The sequence below is a fragment of the Triticum aestivum genome, chromosome 6A, assembly GCF_018294505.1.
Source record: "Triticum aestivum cultivar Chinese Spring chromosome 6A, IWGSC CS RefSeq v2.1, whole genome shotgun sequence".
NCBI classification, from domain to species: domain Eukaryota; kingdom Viridiplantae; phylum Streptophyta; class Magnoliopsida; order Poales; family Poaceae; genus Triticum; species Triticum aestivum.
This window is the reverse complement of record NC_057809.1, coordinates 45,958,596-45,980,620: the sequence shown is the minus strand read 5'-3', so window position 1 is coordinate 45,980,620 and position 22,025 is coordinate 45,958,596. Positions and strand designations below refer to the sequence as shown.

Here is a 22,025-nt window from a genome sequence, read left to right as displayed (position 1 = left end):
AATGGTTGAATAATTGAATATCATAAATCTGAATTTATATATGTTTCATATGCTTATACCATGGGGAGTAATGACTTCACATAGAATAAGTCTAGATAGTAAACTTATTGAAAGTTAGCAAACATAGAATTGGTCACTTGAACAATTCGTGAAAGAATATTGAAGGAAGAGAGATTTCACATATAAATATACTATCTTAGACATCTTTTGTAATTGTGAGCACTCATTAAAATATGACATGCTAAAAGGTTGATGTCGGACAAGGAAGCGTAATGGGTTATGTTTTCTTTTATCTGAAATAAAGTATATTGTCTTGGATCATCCAACATGTTGAGCTTGCTTTTCCCCCTCATGCTAGCCGAATTCTTTGCATCAAGTGGAGATACTACTTGTGCTTCGAAACATTCCTTAAACCAGTTTTGCCATGAGAGTCCACCATACCTACCTATGGATTGAGTAAGATCCTTCAAGTAAGTTGTCATCGGTGCATGCAATAAAAAATTGCCCTCTAAATATGTATGATCTATTAATGTGGAGAAAATAAACTTTATATGATCTTGTGATGTGGAAGAAATAAAAGCGACGGACTGCATAATAAAGGTCCATATCACAAGTGGCAATATAAAGTGACGTTCTTTTGCATTAAGATTTTGTGCATCCAACCATAAAAGCGCATGACAACCTCCTCTTCCCTCTGCGAAGGGCCTATCTTTTACTTTTATCTTCTACCCTTATGCAAGAGTCATGCCTTTCCTCTTTACATTTATCCGTTGGCAAGCACATTGTGTTGGAAAGATCCTGATATATATCCAATTGGATGTAAGTTTCATGAATTTTATTATTGTTGATATTACCCTTGAGGTAAAAGGTTCGGAGGCGAATCTATAAGCCCCTATCTTTCTCTGTGTCCGATTAGAACTTTGAACCCATAAATATCATGTGAGTATTAGCAATTGTGAAAGACTAAATGATAGTTGAGTATGTGGAGTTTGCTAAATCAAAGCTCTGACATAGACCCTTCCTGAAAATAAGATGAATTGCAATTTTTTGATGACTGAGAATATAGTTTGTTAGTTTCAAGAAAGTTTATGATCTATACTTTAACATGTGAATAGCTTGTTACTTGATCATGAAAAGTTTTATGAAGATGAGCTACTATTATGATATATAATGATGCTATAAAAAGTGATTGAAACTATCATTGATGAAACTTATACATTTGCTAGCATTCACACTTCATAAATTATTTCTTTTATCATTTACCTACTCGAGGACCAGCAGGAATTAAGCTTGGGGATGCTGATACGTCTCCAACGTATCTATAATTTATGAAGTATTCATGCTATTATATTATCAACCTTGGATGTTTTATATGCATTTATATTCTATTTTATATGATTTTTGGGACTAACCTGTTAACCTAGTGCCCAGTGCCAGTTTCTCTTTTTTCCTTCTTTTTGAGTTTTACAGAAAAGCAATATCAAACGGAGTCCAATTGACATGCCAATTTTTGACGATTTTTTATGGACCAAAAGAAGACCCCGGAGTAAAAGAGTTGGGCCAGGAGAGTCCCGGGGCGTCCACGAGGGTGGGGGGCCCGGCCACCCCCCCCCCAGGTGTGTGGGCCTGCCTCGTGGACGCCTAGGGCACCTCCTTGATGTGAGACCGACGCCAAAAATTCCTATAAATACAAAAACCTCCGAAAATTAACCTAGATCAGGAGTTCCGCCGCCAGAAGCATCCGTAGCCATCGAAAACCAATCTAGGCCCTCTCTGTCACCCTACCGGAGGGGGCCATCATCACCGGAGGGCATGGAGGAGGATCCCAGAGGGGACATCATCACCATGAAGGCCAAGGACCAGAAGGAGAACCTCTCCCCATCTAAGGGGGGATGGAGGAGGAAGCACAAGGGGGAGAACCTCTCCTCCTCTCTCTTGGTGGCACCGGAGTGCCATCGAGAGGGGAATCATCACCGCGGTGATCGTCTTCATCAACATCACCATCATCATCACCATCCTCATCTCTTTTACGCAGTCCACTCTCCCGCACCCCGCTGTAATCTCTACTTGAACATGGTGCTTTATGCCACATATTATGATCGAATAATGTGTTGCCATCCTATTATGTTTTGAGTAGATATATTTTGTCTTTGGGTTGATTGATGATCTAGATAGCTACGAGTTGTATGTTTTTTTTGGTGTTGTCCTATGGTGCCCTCCGTGTCGCGCAAGCGTGAGGGATTCCCGCTGTAGGGTGTTGCAATGCGTTCATGATTCGCTTATAGTGGGTTGGTGAGTGACTGAAACACAAACCCGAGTAAGGGGATTGTTGCGTATGGGACAAAGGGGACTTGATGCTTTAATGCTATGGTTGGGTTTTACCTTAATGATCTTTAGTAGTTGCGGATGCTTGCTAGAGTTCCAATCATAAGTGCATATGATCCAAGTAGAGAAAGTATGTTAGCTTATGCCTCTCCCTCATATGGAATTACAATGATGACTACTAGTCTTGTTAATAATTGCCTAGGACAATTCTGCATACCGATCCACCATTATTCCACACTCGCTATTTATAATATTTAGTAACATATTATAACTTTATGATAACAACACCTACTTTCATATTTTAGCTCTCTGATATCATGAAAAGTTATCCACTTCATACCCACAACATAGTTTTATTTCTCATTGCTAGTTGGAAGCAAACGTTCGGTGTACGTAGAGTCGTATCAGTGGCAGATAGGGCTTGAGAGAATATTGATCTTACCTTTAGCTCCTTGTGGGTTCGACACTCCATACTTATCACTTCCACCTTTGGAAATTGCTACGATGATTCCCTGCACTGGGGATTATCACCAACTCATAGAAATCATCATAAATCCCGGCTGCTCTCAAGAAATCATCACAATGCCATTCACATGGCCGAACCTCCGTGGTGCGAGGGAGATTATACTTGGGCTTCTTGTTATCTTCACTTTGTTTATCCTTCAAGCTTCGGCTCGATGAGCCGCTCGAAAATCTCTTCATCTTTTTCTGAAATGTTTAGTAACTTAAAATAAAAGTGAGCCAAACTCAACAAAATTGGTAGCAACTACTCCAACAAGTGCCTAGAGGCCATATCATGCATTAAAACTACTTTTGACCATATAAATTTGACATGCAAGCTCAAGAACAGGGTCACCTAAGCAACAAAAAATTGCAATGAATAAAGCACAAGAACAAAAACTAATTGGACCATTGGAGGAGTCACATACCAAGGAACAATCCCCCAAAGCAGTTTTGTGAATGGATCTTTGAGGAAGGAGATCGAAAATGGCAGCAAGATGAGGAAGAACTCGGGTTTGAGCTAGCTAGTGATGTTTTGGGAGGAAGAAGGAGTGTGTGATGGCTTGAATAAGTGGAGGGGAGCCACCATGGGCCCACGAGGTAGGGGGCGCGCCCAAGTGGTGGGCGCGCCCTGGACCCTCGTGGTCAGGTGCTTGCTCCCCTGCTGTGTTCTCAGTGCGAGATATTCTCAAATATTCTAGAAAAAAATCATATTTAATTTTCAGGGCGTTTGGAGAGTTTTTATTTTTGGGGTATTTTTTATTGCATGGATAATTCAGAAAACAGACAGAAAATACTATTTTTGCTTTATTTAATATAAATAAAAAAAAGTAAAAATAGGGTACAGAGAGTTGTGTTTTCTAAATTCATCCATCTCATGCTCATCAAAAGGAATCAACTAACAAGGTTGATCAGGTCTTGTTAACAAACTCATTTCGATTAACATGAAACCGGAGAATTTTCGAATAACACTAGGTTACCTCAATGGGGATATGCATGTCCCCAACAATTAGAATATCATATTTCTTCTTCACAGTAGGAAGAGGAAATTCGAAACCTCCAATAGTGATTGTTGAATTTTTTTCCAATAGAATTGATACTGTGGACTTGAGGTTGTTTCCTCGGAAAGTGTACCATATGCTCATTACCATTAACATGAAAAGTGACATTGCCTTTGGTGCAATCAATAACAGACCCTTTAGTATTCAAAAAGGGTCTTCCAAGAATAATAGACATACTATCGTCTTAGGGAATATTAAGAATAACAAAGTCCGGTAAAATAGTAACGTTTGCAACTACAACAGGCACATCCTCACAAATACTGACAGGTATAGCAGTTGATTTGTCAGTCATTTGCAAAGATATTTCAGTAGGTGTCAACTTATTCAAATCAAGTCTACGATATAAAGAGAGAGGCATAAGACTAACACCGGCTCCAAGATCACATAAAGCAATTTTAACATAGTTTCTTTTAATGGAACATGGTATAGTTGGTACTCTTGGATCTCCAGGTTTCTTTGGTATTCCACCCTTAGAAGTATAATTAGCAAGCATGGTGGAAATTTCAGCTTCCGGTATCTTTCTCTTATTTGTAACAATATCCTTCATATACTTAGCATAAGGATTCATTTTAAGCAAATCAGTCAAACGCATACGCAAAAAGATAGGTCTAATCATTTCAGCAAAGCGCTCAAAATCCTCATCATCCTTTTTCTTGGATGATTTAGGAGGAAATGGCATGGGTTTATGAACCCATGGTTCTCTTTCTTTACCATGCTTCCTAGCAACAAAGTCTCTCTTATCATAATGTTGATTCTTTGATTGTGGGTTATCAAGATCAACAACAGATTCAATTTCTACATCATTATTATTATTGCTAGGTTGAGCATCAACATGAACATCATCATTAACATTATCACTAGGTTCATGTTCATTCCCAAATTGTGTTTCAGCATCAGAAATAGAAATATTATTGGGATTCTCAGGTGTGTCTACAACAGGTTCACTAGAAGCATGCAAAGTCCTATCATTATTCTTTTTCTTCCTCTTAGAAGGACTAGGTGCATCAATATTAATTCTCTGAGAATCTTGCTCAATTCTCTTAGGATGGCCCACAGGATACAAAGGTTCCTGAGTCACTTTACCTCCTCTAGTTGCATCTCTAACAGCAAAGTCATTATTCTTACTATTCAATTCATTGAGCAAATCATTCCGAGCTTTAAGCACTTGTTCTACTTGAGTGGTACCCATAGAAGCATGTTTACTAATTCTGCTACTCTATGTACAAAACAGCACGCAATTTGCGCTCTACGTACAAATCCACTTTATCTCTCAACTCATATAGAAAACATCAAACTGAAGCAAACATTTGCGGCTCTCCAACATCCAATTGTCATATTCCCCACTGCATGATGCATTCATCACCTGGCGATCGCATCCGCGTGGCTATCCTGGGATCTCCAGCTTGTGCTCTGGCTCCTAAGACCATGAGAGAAAACCAAGCTCCACTCCGATGAGTCCGACCTCGAGGATGGGTGTGTCCAAAGCAAGCAAACATGTTGTCGAACATGCATCTACTAACTCCCCTCTCTGACGAACGACTCCCTATCGATGACCATGAGATCTTCCTCGGTGCATCACCATTGTTGAAACCCCCATCCACCTCAGTGTAGACAACTGGGAGGGGAGCTCCCTCTCGTCGGCCCTCCTAGCACCAGCGAACCTCCTAACAGCAAAGCCCCCACCAGGGAGACGCCAAATGGTAAACCCAACCATAGTCTCCTCCTCACTGCCAGCCTCAGCCCCGGTGTTGCTGCCCTGGTCGTTGGCGGCACAGAGGTCACTCACCGGAGCAGGCCGTGCCACATCTGTGGGCAGCTTGTGCCGGCACATGAGACATGAGTTACGCAGCGCGAGCCACGGCAGGATGCAGTCCTGGTGGTACATGTGGCTGCAGGGCATCTCCGTAGCCTAGTCGCCCAGCTCGAAGGCCTTCTTGCAGATGAAGTAGTGGGAGTCGGTGTCGATGTGGCCAGGGCAGGCGACAACGACGACGGTGGGCATGGGCTCGATGGCGGCCTTGCAGTTTGGCGGGTTGTCGCACGGGCGGACGGCGCCGAAGCCACCGACCTTAATCTGGGCGAGCTGCTTGAGGAACCGCTCGAGTATGGACCCCATGAGGAAGTCAAACATGGTCTCGGGCAGCGGGTGGAGGCCAGATCCGGCGCCGTCACCGTAGAAGAGCTCGAAGCTGCTGGTGGCGCCGGGGGCCTCGTCGCAGGGAGGGCGGCGGAGCACCGGAGCACAATGACTTGGTTGTACGGCGACCCCCGAGCGGTCACCCGAGGCGCCACACCGGCTGCAGCCGGGCAGGAGCTCGTTGACCCCGTGGGGGCGGAGGGCGCGACGGCCGGCGCGGCGGCGATGCGTCCATCTGCTCGAGGAAGCCGCCGTCACAGCCGGGGTGGCGGGGAAGCTCAGGTCCTAGGAGCTGACGGTGGATAAGATAAAGAAAGGAGCGCCAGCGTAATTCTTACAAACTGCAGGGGTTAATTTGCAAAATCAAATTGTTTTCCCTGTCCACTTAAATACGGACTACGGGTTCAATTTTCAAAAACCACATAGATTGTTTTCCAAAAACGTCACAACGGTGAACCCGAGAGACTCAACACGTGCTTTATTATTAGGGAAAGATAAGCTTAAGTTCACCTTTAACACTGGACATATAATCACTCAAGTGTTCAATCATATAAGCATTATGTTTCAATTGTCTACCAACATAAGCATTGAAGTTTTCTTGTTTAACAATAAAATTATCAAACTCATCTAAGCAATGGCTAGCAGACTTATTACGAGGAATATCACCTTCATCAAATCTATAGAGAGAATTTACCTTTGCTACATGTGTCGGGTTATCAAGACCTTGTGTTTCTTCAATAGGTGATAAATTAATACCATGTATTTCTTCAATAGGAGGTAAATTCTTAACATCTTCAACTTTTATACCTTTTTCTTTCATAGATTTCTTTGCCTCTTGCATATCTTCAGGACTGAGAAATAGAATACTCCTTTTCTTCGGAGTTGGCTTAGGAGTTGGTTCAGGAAGTTTCCAATTATTTTCACTAGTCGTCTACCCGTGCATTCGCACGGGCTAGCATGAGAATTCTACCTTTGAGCAATGTTGAACATACATTGCAATTCATCTTTTTTTTTCCGGAATCATAATATGTAAATGATAGTTTTTATTAACTTAATCCTCTCATTGGCGGCAATTATTCATTACAGTACACATACTAATGTCTTTATAGCGACGATTCTAAAAGTATCTTATGCTTCGAAAATTGGTGTCTAAATTTATTCCACTTGGTGCACGTTGCATAAGACACTTAGCTTCAATGTATAACTTTAAATTTGGTTCAACTCTAGGATGTACAAATTGAGTTTGCATTTGGAGAGCAAATATCCTGTTGTCCGACGGAGATTATTTCTTGTTGCATGTCTATATTTCATACATTACATTTTCTGTTTGCATTTGTAGCAGTGTGTATAATCACACATGAGTTATGCTTATCTATATCTCTTCACTATAAAACTAATATTTAATCTAATATAAATTATCGGCTGATGTTCATTATGGGTTGGCAATGCTAATTATTGAATGATGCACCTTATGGGTTGTGTACTATATTATGCTCGGAGGCGAGAAGATAAGATGGCCAGTGGAGAATTGCAGATTTTTGTCAGGTGGATTGGATTGTTGACGCCTCAACATATACACCTACCATCTACTTTTGACTAAGATGCATATTAGTAACTTCGTGACATAGATGAAATGGATTAATTAACACCAAAGTATATATGTAAAACACAGTTCCATCGTCCCATACATGCTATATTACATCGTAGTTTTTTTATTAAATATCGATCAATCCACCACTTATATTTCAAGGTCTTGATGCTCCAAGATTCTGAAATTCCTCGGTCGCCGATTCTTTATCAACACCGATATAGAAATTGTATCACAGAAGTACATTCAAATAAAAAAAATCTTACATGGTTATTATTTTGAATTCCCTTGTTCGTGACAGTACCCTTTTATTGGTCCTTGAATAATTTTCACTTCATCTTTTTTCCTGAATGTGCAACATCAATATTTTTTCTGGTATTTAAGCAGCGCCACATAAGCAAGTTATTGTAAGCTTTCTCTTAGGTCCCAATTCTTTAAATATGGATTTATCTTTATCGTCACTGCCATCAGAATATACAACACACGTTGCTCTAGTCCTTTTTGTTGTTGTTCACAATTTTCTTATCATCGGTAACATGCTTCTACAAAAACATGACAAAACTTGTGTTAACTACTGTAAAATAATGATTATAAATATAATTTGTTATGCAGTAGATACTAAAAGCATAGAGCATTATAGTAGAAAAGTCGATCCATGTTCAAAATTTGCTTTTGATCTCTTCCATCTGCCAATTATAAGACCTGCTTTTATCCTGTTTCGTTTTACAAAACATTCATCAACATGCAGTATTGGCGAATCCTTTTGGGAGCCTAGGAAAACGATTCCATATACAGTGATACATATAGCGAATGTGAATTGATATATCAATCTCTATCCACGTAATTTCTAGAATCTTTTTTCTTCTCGTTCATAACATAATTATTTGTATCTATCAAGAATCTTGAGATTGCTTATCAATCTTCTTCCTTATGACTCAAGCATGGTGCAAGTTGATGCTCCATTCAGGTCACACATCTCCTCTAGCTTAAGTTTTTACCTATACATAATACTAACATATATGGGTCCGTGCAGAATAGATTACTAACTTATAATGTGATATTATCAAAATGTACCGTGGACACATGTACAGGAGTCAAGAATGATACAGAATCGCTAGAAAATAATTGGACAGAAGATGCTTCGTAATCCGAATCCAATGCTAATGTTTGGATGGATTCAAGTATAAATCAGGAAAAAAACAAAATACCTAAACCTAAACTATTTTATATGGGTGCGACAGTCACAACATGATAAAGAGCCACACTCTTTGCCTCTCTCACTTGACACACGACACTCTTAGATTTCTTCCATGTCACCAAAAGGGGAATAGTCTTTTTGTTAGTAAGATTGAACATAATCATTCCATATCATTGATGAAAGAAAGGCCTAGTCCAACCTTCTAGCAAGAAAAACAACTACCGCAACCACGACGGGGTATAATTTATGAACCTTAGGAAGTCTGTAAGAAAAACTTAAGCAGACATGGAGAAAGTAGGACACACTTGGGTACAAATGGAGAAGAGGTGCATGGAGCACTTGTGTTGTTTACTTAAAGTGCTGGAGCCTTTACCCTAGGATCTCCCCAAATGCGAATACTGCTCCATTGAATGCTTAGAAAATAACTCATGTATTGGTCTGGATTGGCCTTTTCATTATCTAAGAAGATGCATCGAGCTGTGACGTACTTTCTGGTGAAAGATATCTGCAAAAACTGGCTCCATTTGTTCCCTGCTCTTATGTTGCCTGAATCGATATCCTATCTTGTCAAAAACAAATTAATCAACCTGCAAAAACACACACGAAAATACATAATGCCGGAATCAATCGATGGCCAAAGACAAACAATGTTCTGTATATGTGCATCCATTGTACGTGAATCAATAAGCTAGCTACCATGTACTTGCCTATTTTCCCACATCCAGTCAGTTCAAAAAGTAGTCATGTTAGCTGCTATCTGGTCAAAAACGAATTAATCAACCTGCAATAACACATGCCAAAATATATAATGCCAGAATCAATCTATGGCCGAAGACAAATAATGTTATGTGTATGTGCATGCACTGTACGTGAATCAATAAGCCAGCAGCCTTGTACTTGCCTATTTTCCCGCATCCAGTATGTTCAAAAAGTAATCAAATTAGCTTCCATAGGTGTGTGATCTCTGGAAAGAACTTCGCTTGTTGCATCGGCGTGGTCGGGTTATGCCACCAGGACAGAAGAGTCGGAATTTGGAACCCTTCTTTTTCATGATGGTAGACGCGTTCGACTTGGATGTGGAGATTGGATCGGAGCCCTCAAACAAAGGGATACACCACATTAGATCTTGGTGGAATTCAACAGTTTAGAACCTACAGGAGGATCAGATCAATGCATCTATGTATGGTACAACCTATAAGTAGCCATCTATGTATTCCTAGTCTGTCAGATGTTCTAGATCAAAGCAGCATATGATTTGTCTTTGAAGAGGAGACCATGGTTACCTGATATCAACAAGATTTGTGTCGGAGTGGAGTAGAGGGGCAGGCAAGAAAACGCTGCAGCATATCTTGTGGGATCTCCATGTAGGCTAGGGGTAGAACTGGGCATCGATGCACACTGTTCATGTTGACACCTGCTAGGGCACATGAAGTTCCAGGGTCACTATCCATCTAGCGTCGCCATACCATGTGTCGATGAGAGTTAAGGTCCTGATATTTTTAAGATTGGTTTTTTCTTTCTTTTCATGGTGAACCCGATCAAGATGAGGAACCAAATTTTGAGGCCTTAAGATGTGATCAACTCGAGTGCTTCAGGTTGGAGAGAGATGATGGAGAGAGAAGGTTTTGGTGGAGAGAAAGATACGGGGACAGAGAGAGAGAGGAGGAGGAGGAGGAGGATACGGGGAAGAGAGAAAATGGAGAGACAAGGGATGGTATGTTTCCAAGGAGAGAGAGAGAGAATTAAGGATACAGAGGGCTGATGGAATTAGTATTTGCATAGGATGAGGCAAGAGGATACGTACCTGGTTAGGATTTTATTCTTGTTACAACATAAAGGTTCGTGGACTTTTCAATTTTTTTTGCTAAATAATACAATATACAGATTAAGGATTTTATGAGTAGATCTACACCATAATAATTTGGTCCCACCAGATTAACGGCTCGTAAACTCTAATTATTATGGGATTTTTTAGGGAGTCACAAATTAGTATAGGTATATATATAGATATAGATATAGATAGATAGATTAGTCAACATATTATTCAATAGCAATTCAGCTTGATCAACTGTTCTTTCCCTGAAAACACAACCAACACAACTATCCAGGTAATCTCTAGAAGCATCGGTTAGTCCATTATAAAAGATATCAAGTATTTCATTTTTCTTGAGAGGATGATCAGGCAAAGCATTAAGTAATTGGAGAAGCCTCCCCCAAGCTTGTGGGAGACGCTCTTCTTCAATTTGCACAAAATTATATATTTCCCTTAAAGAAGCTTGTTTCTTATGAGCGGGGAAATATTTAGCAGAGAAATAGTAAATCATATGCTGGGGACTACACACTGATACGTCCATTTTCAATCATGCTTTTATATTGATATTTATTGCATTATGGGTTGTTATTACACATTATGTCACAATACTTATGCCTATTCTCTCTTATTTTACAAGGTTCACATGAAGAGGGAGAATGCCGGAAACTGGGATTCTGGGCTAGAAAGGCAGCAAATATTAGAGACATATTCTGCACAGCTCCAAAAGTCCTGAAACTTCACAGAAGTTATTTCCAGAATATATAAAAAATATTGGGCGAAAGAAGTTCCAGAGGGGGGCCACACCGTGGGCACGAGGGCGGGGGGCGCGCCCCCTGCCTCGTGGGCTCCCTGGTGGCCCTCCTATGCCCATCTTATGCTATATGAGGTCTTTCGTCCGAGAAAAAAAAAAATAAGCAAGCTTTGAGGAAGAAACTCCACCGCCACAAGGCAGAACCAATCTAGGGCTCCGGCAGAGCTGTTTTGCCGGGGAAACTTCCCTCCGGGAGGGGCGAATCATCACCATCATCATCACCAATGATCCTCTCATCAGGAGGGGGTCAATCTCCATCAACATCTTCACCAGCATTATCTCATCTCAAACCCTAGTTCATCTCTTGTATCCAATCTTTGTATCCAAACCTCAGATTGGTACCTGTGGGTTGCTAGTAGTGTTGATTTCTCCTTGTAGTTGATGCTAGTTAGTTTACTCCATGGAATATCATATGTTCTGATCCATTATGCATATTAATACCCCTCTGATTATGAACATGAATATGCTTTGTGAGTAGTTACATTTGTTCCTGAGGACATGGGAGAAGTCTTTCTATAAGTAGTCATGTGAATTTGGTATTCGTTCGATATTTTGAGGAGATGTATGTTGTCATCCCTCTAGTGGTATCATGTGATCGTCGACTACATGACACTTCACCATTATTTGGGCCTAGAGGGAGGCATTGGGAAGTAATAAGTAGATGATGGGTTGCTAGAGTGACAGAAGCTTAAACCCTAGTTTATGCGTTGCTTTGTAAGGGGCTGATTTGGATCCATATGTTTCATGCTATGCTTAGGTTTACCTTAATACTTCTGGTGTAGTTGCGGATGCTTGCAATGGGGGTTAATCATAAGTGGGATGCTTGTCCAAGTAAGGACAGTACCCAAGCACCGGTCCACCCACATATCAAATTATCAATCTAACGTGAATCATATGAACGTGATGAAAACTAGCTTGACAATAATTCCCATGTGTCCTCGGGAGCGCTTTCCTTCATATAAGAGTTTGTCCAGGCTTGTCCTTTGTTACAAAAAGGATTGGGCCATCTTGCTGCACCTTATTTACTTTATTACTTGCTACTCATTACAAATTACCTTATCACAAAACTATCTGTTACCGGTAATTTCAGTGCTTGCAGAGAATACCTTACTGAAAACTGCTTATCATTTCCTTCTGCTCCTCGTTGGGTTCGACACTCTTACTTATCGAAAAGCTACGATAGATCCCCTACACTTGTGGGTCATCAGGACTTTTTCTGGCGCCGTTGCCGGGGAGTGAAGTGCCTTTGGTAGGTGGAATTTGGTAAGGAAAATTTTATATAGTGTGCTGAAATTTACTGTCACTTGTTACTATGGAACATAATCCTTTGAGGGGCTTGTTTGAGGTATCTTCACCCCGACCAGTGGAGCAAAGAGTTTCTCCTCAACCTACTGAACCTACTGAAAATGTTTACTTTGAAATTCCTTCGCTGCTGCTGCTAACTGCTAACTGAACCCGATCGAGCGATTCCTTCGCTGCTGCTGCTAACTGAAGCCGATCGATGCTGCCACTGGGATGAACAGGGAGCGTTGCGGGTGGGTTTGGATGAACAGTGAGCGGTGGCGTTGCCTCTGGATGAACAGGACCCCATGGAGTGGTGGAGGGCTGGATGAACAGTAGATGATGGAGGGGTGCCTGTGTAGGGGTGGTTGAACAGGACCCCATGGTGGAGGGCTGGATGAACAGTAGACAGTGGAGGGGTGCCCGTGGAGGGGTGGTTGAACAGGACCCCATGGTGTGGAGGGCTGGATGAACAGTAGATGGTGGAGGGGTGGTTGAACAATAGCCGGTGGAGTAGCGCGCGGTGGAGGCTGGAGGAGGTCGACGGTGGAGATGAACAGTATCTCGTGGAGTCCCGTTTTGCGGTACGCCACACCCCTCCCAATGAACAGGACCCCCGATTCGACCTTAGCACTGCAACACAAGTCTGTTTCGTCCGTTTTGTGGTACGCCACACCCTCCCGATCAACAGGACCCCCGTTTCGACCGTAAGACGTTCGTTTCCTCCGTTTTGCGGTACGCCAGACCCCTCCCGATGAATAGGATCCCGTTTCGAACGTGGCCGGTCGAACACAAGGCCGTTTCCTCCATTTTGCGGTACGCCAGGCCTCGTTTCCATCGCCTGTTCTATCCAAGCCCTCCCGATGAACACGACCACGCATTCCGTTCCGACCGAGCCGGTTGGCTCCCACGCGTTCCGTTGCCTCCCGATGAACATGACGCATTCCGTTGCCTCCCCATGAACACGACGCATTCTATTGCCTCCCCATGAACACGGCGACGACGCTATTTCTCTGGCCCGACCCAGCCATATACACGAGCCCTGGCCGTATGTATGCGTGAGTAGGCGTTCGAGACCCCGCCCGTATGTACACATACGTGGCCGTATTTTCTTTCTTGCACCCTGGCCGTTGTACGTATGTGTACGTGCTACGTGCGCGCCTCTACTATGACACGTGCGCGCCTCTACATCCACCAGTATATATGTGTGTACACGTTCGCGACCATAATGACAACGCTATGTACGCTTCGACCAGGTGGGTCCCGACTGTCAGGCACTTCCTTGCCTGCGAAGATGTAGCTGGTGGGTCCCAGCAGTCAGGGGGGGAATCGTTTTGTTTATTTCTTGCCCGGACGCACTTCCTTGCGTGCGAAGGTGTAGCTGGTGGGTCCCAGCAGTCAGGGGGGAAACGTTTTTTAAGCCAAATACGGTGGCCCGTCTAGTGGGTCCCCGCTGTCGTGTGGAGGAATAATTATTTTGCACGTAATAAGGAGGCACTTCCTTGCTGCGGCCGTGGACCCAGCTGTCAGCGTCTCCACGCAGAGTACTCTTCCCATGGAAGTCGGTCGTTGACCACATTGACCATGCCGCGCCGAGAGCACCACGGTGGCGGACGACGGCGAGGCCTAGGAAGGGGACGACACGGAGGTAGGGAAGACTCGGCAGTTGTTTCCCACGCGGAGGGGAGTACGACTATACGACGGCTTGCTAATTCATCTGCTGTCGCCGGAGAATAACAGCAGGTGTGGGTGAGTAGATGGATGGCTAGGTCAGCGATGGGAGTACGATGGGGCGGTGAGGCCTGCGCGGCAGCACAGCCGGCCGCGGGGAGGAGGGAGCAGGCAGTCCCGCCGGTGCTTGTTTGAGCGGCTGGAGCAGGAAGAGCAGAGATTGAAGAAGCACAACGGCCGTTGGATGGACATCCAACAGTGAGTGCTTGTGCGTCAACCTTTTTTAGGAAATCCTCAAATCTGTAGAAAGCAGCATACAGCCCATCTGCCATTATTTCTAATAATTTAAAGCCCATTTGCTAATTCTTAAGGTTTTTTTGGAGCCCATATTCTTTTTGTTTGCATTACAGCCCATATTGTGGCCACGGTTAAAAATTACATGAATTTTTGCATATTTTGGTGCGGTCCGAACTGTTTTTAATCCCGAAATTTCGACTCACATTCAAACTGATTTTAAAAATAAATGTATATCAATATAAAATCCAACAAATTCCACACGCATAAAAATTAATGTAATTTAAAATCTTGAAATGGAAAAAAGATATTTGAAACTAATTGCCGGTTTGATGTGTTTTAAAAATGTACAGCCCATTTCTCATTACTGATGGGCCATGTGTTTTAAAAATGCCAGCCGAATGAAAGCTCTCCTCGTCTTGAAAGATTTACAGCCCAACAGGCCTGACAAAGCGATTTACTTGGCAAATCACAAAAAAACTGTGCTGTGGCCGTGGACCCAGCTGTCAGCCTCTCCACGTACAATACTCTTCTGATGGAAGTCGTTCTTTGACCATGTTGACCACGCCGCGCGGAGAGCACCACGGTGGTGGACGACGGCGAGGCCTAGGAAGGGGACGACGCGGAGCCGGGGAAGATGCGACAGTGGAAGCCCGCTCGGAGAGGAGTACGAGGGTTCACTGGTTTGGCTTCGGTGTGAGGCTGCCGTCACCGCAGGGCCTGGCCAGCGGTGGGAATAGTATGGGCGGTGAGGCCTCTGCGGCAGCACAGCCGGCCACGGGAGGCAGGAGCATGCGGCATGACCGGCGCTGCTTTGGGCGGCTGGAGCAAGAAGACCAGAGGTTGAAGAAGCACTACGGCCGTTGGATGGACATCATACGGTCACTGGAGCTAGAATTGTTCATATTGACTAACTTGACAAAGCCCTTCATCCCCGTCAACTTAGTAGGCCCACAAGTCAGCCTCCCACCAAGGTGGGTCCCAGCTAGCCGGGGGGTATTCATTTTTTGTGCATAATAAGGAGGTAGTTCCGGTGGGTCCGAGCTGGCAGCGGGGGGAACGTTTTTTTTGTGAAATACGGTGGCCCGTCTGGTGGGTCCCAGTAGTTAGGGGGAAACGATTTTTTTCGCAAAATAATGTTGGCCCGCCCGGTGGGTCCCCGCTGTCAGGTGGAGGAATAATTATTTTCCGCGTAATAAGGAGGCACTTCCTTGCGGCTGCCATGGACCCAGCTGCTAACCTCTCCACGTACAGTACTCTTCCAATGGAAGTCGGTCATTGACCACATTGACCACGCCGCACCGAGAGCACCACGGCGGTGGAAGACGGCGAGGCCTAGGAAGGGGACGACGCGGAGCCGGGCAAGACGCGGCAGTGGATGCCCACACGGAGAGGAGTACGAGCATTCACTGGTTTGGCTGCGGTGTGAGGTTGTAGTCGCCGTAGAATAACAGGGGGTGTGGGTTAGTGGAGGGATGGCCTGGCCAGTGGTGGGAGTAGTATGGGGGCGGTGAGGCCTCCACAGTAGCACAGCCGGCCACAGGAGGCATGAGCAGGCAGCACGACCGGCGCTGCTTTGGGCGGCAGGAGCAAGAATACCAGAGGTTGAAGAAGCACTATGGCCGTTGGATGGACATCATACGGTCACTGGAGTATTGACTAAGTTGACAAAGCCCTCCATGCCCGTCAACTTAGTAGGCCCACAAGTCAGCCCAACAATATGGTGGGTCCCAGCTAGCAGGGGGGTATTTATTTTTTTGGGCGTAATAAGGAGGCACTTCCTTGCGTGCGAAGATATAGCTGGTGGGTCCGACCTGTCAGCGGGGGGAACATTTGTTTCACGAAATACAGAGGCCCTTCCTGTGGGCCCTAGCTGTCAGGTGCAGGAATCATTATTTTGCACGTAATAAGGAGGCATTTCCTTGCATGCGGCCATGGACCCAGCTGTCATCCTCTCCACGTACAGTCCACTTCCGACGGATGTCGTTCATTGACGACATTGACCAGGCCACGCCGAGAGCACCAGGGCGGTGGACGACGGCGAGGCCAAGGAAGGGAACGACACGGAGCTAGGGAATACTCGGCAATTGTTTCCCACACGGAGGAGTACGAGGGTTTACTGGTTCATCTGCCGTCGCCGGAGAATAACAGCATGTGTGTGTAGGGGGATGGCTAGGCCAGCGATGGGAGTACGGTGGGGCCGTGAGGCCTGCGCGGCAGCATAGCCGGCCACGGGAGGAGGGACAAGCAGTCCCGTCGACGCTTGGTTGAGCGGTTGGAGCATGAAGAGCAGATATTGAAGAAGCACGACGGCCGTTGGATGGACATCCAACAGTCACTGCTCTCGTGTGTTGACTAAGTTGATACGGTGTTGCGTGTGCGTCAACCTTTTTTATGAAAGCATACGCGTCAACCTGTAGTAGGCGCACAAGTCAGCCTCAAATCTGTGGAAAATAGCATACAACCCATCTACCAATTTCTAATAATGTACAGCCCATTTGCTAATTCTTCAGAATTTTTTTGGAGCCCATCTTCTTTTTGTTAGCATTACACCCCATATTGTGGCCACGGTTAAAAAGTATACGAAATTATGCATATTTCGGATGCGGTCAACTATTTTTAATCTAGAAATATCGATTCACATTCAAACTATTTTGAAAATTAATTTATATAAATATAAAATCCAAATAATTGTCCATGCATAAAAATCAATTGAATTTAAGATCTTGTAATGAAAAAAATTGAAACTAATTCCCGGTTTGATGTGTTTTAAAAATGTACAGCCCATTTCTGGGAAACCCGAATGAAACTCTCCTTGTCATGAAAGATTTGCAGCCCAGCAGGGCTGATAAAGCAAGTAGGCCTTGTTTGGGTATTTTTTTAAAAATAGAACTGGGCTAGCCATTTTCAGCAAGAAAAAAACACAACTGGGCTCATGATGTGGTAAACATAAATAAAACCCTGGCTAGACGGGCCACAGCAACCGCACAACCCCGTTGTTACCCTGATCCGTCGCTAAAACTAGTATAAATAACAACTGCTTGTTCCTAAAAAAATGCGCGACTCGCTGGGTCCCAGGTGTCAGCCGCTCGTAGTGTAATTCTCTCATTTATTGACTATGTTGACAATGGCGTGAGCCCCAGATGTCCAACCATTAGGAGGAACCATATTTTTGGACTTGTACTATAGAGGCACTTGCTTGCCTACTGCCATGACACTGGTGGGTCCCTACTGTCATCCTCTCCACGTACAGTCATCTCCTTGTTCCTCGCGGTTGTTGACGACGTTGACAATGCAAGAGGGCGGCGCACCGCGCACGGCGAGCGAACCAAGGCCGCAAGGAGGAGGACGACAGCAAGGCCTCACACTGAATGAATAGGAGCCGTTGAAGATGCGCCAGTCCAGTCGCAGGCGGAGGGGAGTACGAGGGTTGACTGTTTCGGGCGCGGGTGCGTGTTGGGGTTGACTGCTACCTCTTGAGATTGCGTTGGTTTTCCCCGAAGAGGAAGGGATGATGCAGCAGAGTAGCGTAAGTATTTCCCTCAGTTTTTGAGAACCAAGGTATCAATCCAGTAGGAGGCCACGCTCAAGTCCCTCGTACCTGCACAAAACGATAGCTACTCGCAACCAACGCGATTAGGGGTTGTCAATCCCTTCACGGTCACTTACGAGAGTGAGATCTGATAGATATAATATTTTTGGTATTTTTGGTATAAAGATGCAAAGTAAAAAAGTAAAGGCAAAGTAAAAAAGCAGAACAAGATTAAAGTGATGGAGATTAATATGATGAGAATAGATCCGGGGGCCATAGGTTTCACTAGTGGCTTCTCTCAAGAGCATAAGTACTCTACTGTGGTGAGCAAATTACTGTTGAGCAATTGACAGAATTGAGCATAGTTATGAGAATATCTAGGCATGATCATGTATATAGGCATTACGTCCGTGACAAGTAGACCGAAACGATTCTGCATCTACTACTATTACTCCACTCATCGACCGCTATCCAGCATGCATCTAGAGTATTAAGTTAAAAACATAGTAACGCTTTAAGAAAGAGAGATAAATTCATGCAATATGAAATAAACCCCATCTTGTTATCCTTGATGGAAACGATGCAATACGTGCCTTCCTGCCCCTTCTGTCACTGGGAAAGGGCACCACAAGATCGAACCCAAAGCTAAGCACTTCTCCCATGGCAAGAACTACCAATCTAGTTGGCCAAACCAAACGGATAATTCAAAGAGACTTGCAAAGATAACAAATCATACATAAAAGAATTCAGAGAAGATTCAAATATTATTCGTAGATAGACTTGATCATAAACCCACAATTCATCTGTCTCAACAAACACACCGCAAAAACAAGATTACATCGAATACATCTCCACAAGAGAGGGGGAGAACTTTGTATTGAGATCCAAAAAGAGAGAAGAAGCCATCTAGCTACTAACTATGGACCTGAAGGTCTCAGTTAAACTACTCACACTTCATCGGAGAGGCTATGATGATGTAGAAGCCCTCCGTGATGACGGCCCTCTCCGGTGGAGCTCCGGAACAGGCCCCAATATGGGATCTCGTGGATACAGAAAGTTGTGGCAGTGGAATTAGGTTTTTGGCTCATGTTCTGTTTGTTTGGGTGTACGTAGGTATATATAGGAGGAAGGAGTACGTCGGTGGAGCTCCGAGGGGCCCACTAGGCAGGGGGCGCGCCCCCCACCCTCGTGACCGCCTCTCTGATGCCTTGGCATAGGGTCCAAGTCTCCTGGATCATGTTCGGTGAGAAAATCACGTTCCCGAAGGTTTCATTCCGTTTGGACTCCGTTTGATATTCCGTTTCTTCGAAACACTGAAATAGGCAAAAAAACAGCAATTCTGGGTTGGGCCTCCGGTTAATAGGTTAGTCCCAAAAATTCGATCGATGGCTGTTGACTAAACCCGATGGCTGTTAATGGGGTTCAATTTCTACATCATTATCATTATTGCTAGGTTGAGCATTAGCATGAACATCATCATTAACATTATCACTAGGTTCATGTTCATTCCGAAAATGTGTTTCAGCATCAGAAATAGAAATATCATTGGGGTTCTCAGGTCTGTCTACAACAGGTTCACTTGAAGCATGCAAAGTCCTATCATTTTTCTTTTTCTTCCTCTTAAAAGGACTAGGTGCATCAATATTAATTCTCTGAGAATCTTGCTCAATTCTCTTAGGATGGCCCTCAGGATACAAAGATTCCTGAGTCACTTTACCTCCTCTAGTTGCATCTCTAACAGCAAAGTCATTATTCTTACTATTTAATTCATTGAGCAAATCATTCTGAGCTTTAAGCACTTGTTCTACTTGAGTGGTACCCATAGAAGCATGTTTACTAATTCAGCTACTCTATGTACAAAACAGCACGCAATGTGTTCTCTACGTACAAATCCTCTTTATCTCTCAACTCATATAGAAAACATCAAACTGAAGCAAACATTTGCGGCTCTCCAACATCCAATTGTCATATTCCCCACTGCATGATGCAGTCATCACCTGGTGATCGCATCCGCATGGCTATCCTGGGATCTCCAGCTTGTGCTCCTGAGACCACGGGAGAAAACCGAGCTCCACTCCGATGAGTCCGACCTCGAGGATGGGTGTGTCCAAAGCAAGCAAACATGTTGTCGAACATGCATCTGCTAAATCCCCTCTGTGACGAATGGCTCCCTCTCGATGACCATGAGATCTTCCTTGGTGCATCACCATTGTTGAAACCCCCATCCACCTCAGTGTAGACAACTGGGAGGGGAGCTCCCTCTCGTCGGCCCACCAGCCACCAGCGAACCTCCTGACAGCAAAGCCTCCACCAGGGAGCCGCCAAATCGTAAACCCAACCATCGTCTCGTCCTCACTGCCAGCCTCAGCCCCGGTGTTGCTGCCCTGGTCGTCAATGGCACAGAGGTCACTTACCGGAGCAGGTCGCGCCACATCTGTGGGCAGCTTATGCCGGCACACGAGACACGAGTTACGCAGCGTGAGCCACGGCAGGATGCAGTCCTAGTGGTACATGTGGCTGCAAGGCATCTCCCTAACCTAGTCGTCCAGCTCGAAGGCCTCCTTGCAGATGAAGTAGTGGGAGTCGGCGCCGACATGGCCAGGGCAGGCGGCGACGACGATGGTGAGCATGGGCTCGATGGCGGCCTTGCAGTCCAGCGGATTGTCGCACGGGCGGACGGCGCCGAAGCCACCGGCCTTAATCTGGGCGAGCTGCTTGAGGAACCGCTCGAGTCTGGACCCCATGAGGAAGTTAAACGTTGTCTCGGGCAGCGGAGGCCAGATCCGGCGCCGTCATTGTAGATGAGCTCAAAGCTGCTGGTGGCGCCGGGGGCCTCGTCGCAGGGAGGGCGGCGGAGCGCCGGAGCACAATGACTTGGTTGTACGGTGACCCCCGAGCGGTCACCCGAGGCGCCACCTCGGCTACAGCCGGGCAGGACCTCGTTGATCCCGTGGGGGCAGAGGGCGCGACGGCCCGGTGCGGCGACGATGCGTCCATCTGCTCCAGGAAGCCGCCGTCACAGCCGGGGTGGCAGGGAAGCTCAGGTCCTAGGAGCTGACGGTGGATAAGATAAAGAAATGAGCGCCAGCGTAATTCTTACAAACTACAGGGGTTAATTTGCAAAATCAAATCGTTTTCCCTGTCCACTTAAATACGGACTGCGGGTTCAATTTTCAAAAACCACATAGATTGATTTCCAAAAACGTCACAACGGTGAACCCGAGAGACTCAACCCGTGCTTTATTATTAGGGAAAGATAAGCTTAAGTTCACCTTTAACACTGGCCATATAATCACTCAAGTGTTCAATCATATAAGCATTATGTTTCAATTGTCTACCAACATAAGCATTGAAGTTTTCTTGTTTAACAATAAAATTATCAAACTCATCTAAGCATTGGCTAGTAGACTTATTACGAGGAATATCGCCTTCATCAAATCTATAGAGAGAATCTACATGTGTCGGGTTATCGAGACCTTGTGTTTCTTTAATAGGTGATAAATTAAGACCATGTATTTCTTCAATAGGAGGTAAATTCTTAACATCTTCAACTTTATACCTTTTTCTTTCATAGATTTCTTTGCCTCTTGCATATCTTCAGGACTGAGAAATAGAATACTCCTTTTCTTCGGAGTTGGCTTAGGAGTTGGTTCAGGAAGTGTCCAATTATTTTCACTAGTCGTCTACCCGTGCATTCGGAGTTACAATTCATCTTTTTTTTGCCAGAATCATAATATGTAAATGATAGTTTTTATTAACTTCATCCTCTCATTGGTGGCAATTATTAATTATAGTACACATACTAATGTCTTT

General features: G+C 44.5%; 2 pseudogenes; both read right to left on the bottom strand.

Moving 5' to 3' along the window:
* Nucleotides 1-5,246: 5,246 nt before the first annotated feature.
* LOC123129410 (probable E3 ubiquitin-protein ligase RHC2A) lies at nucleotides 5,247-9,334 on the bottom strand (annotated as a pseudogene).
* A 10,871-nt stretch (nucleotides 9,335-20,205) lies between these two features.
* The window catches only part of LOC123129409 (probable E3 ubiquitin-protein ligase RHC2A), a 160,498-nt pseudogene continuing 158,678 nt past the window's right edge, over nucleotides 20,206-22,025 (bottom strand).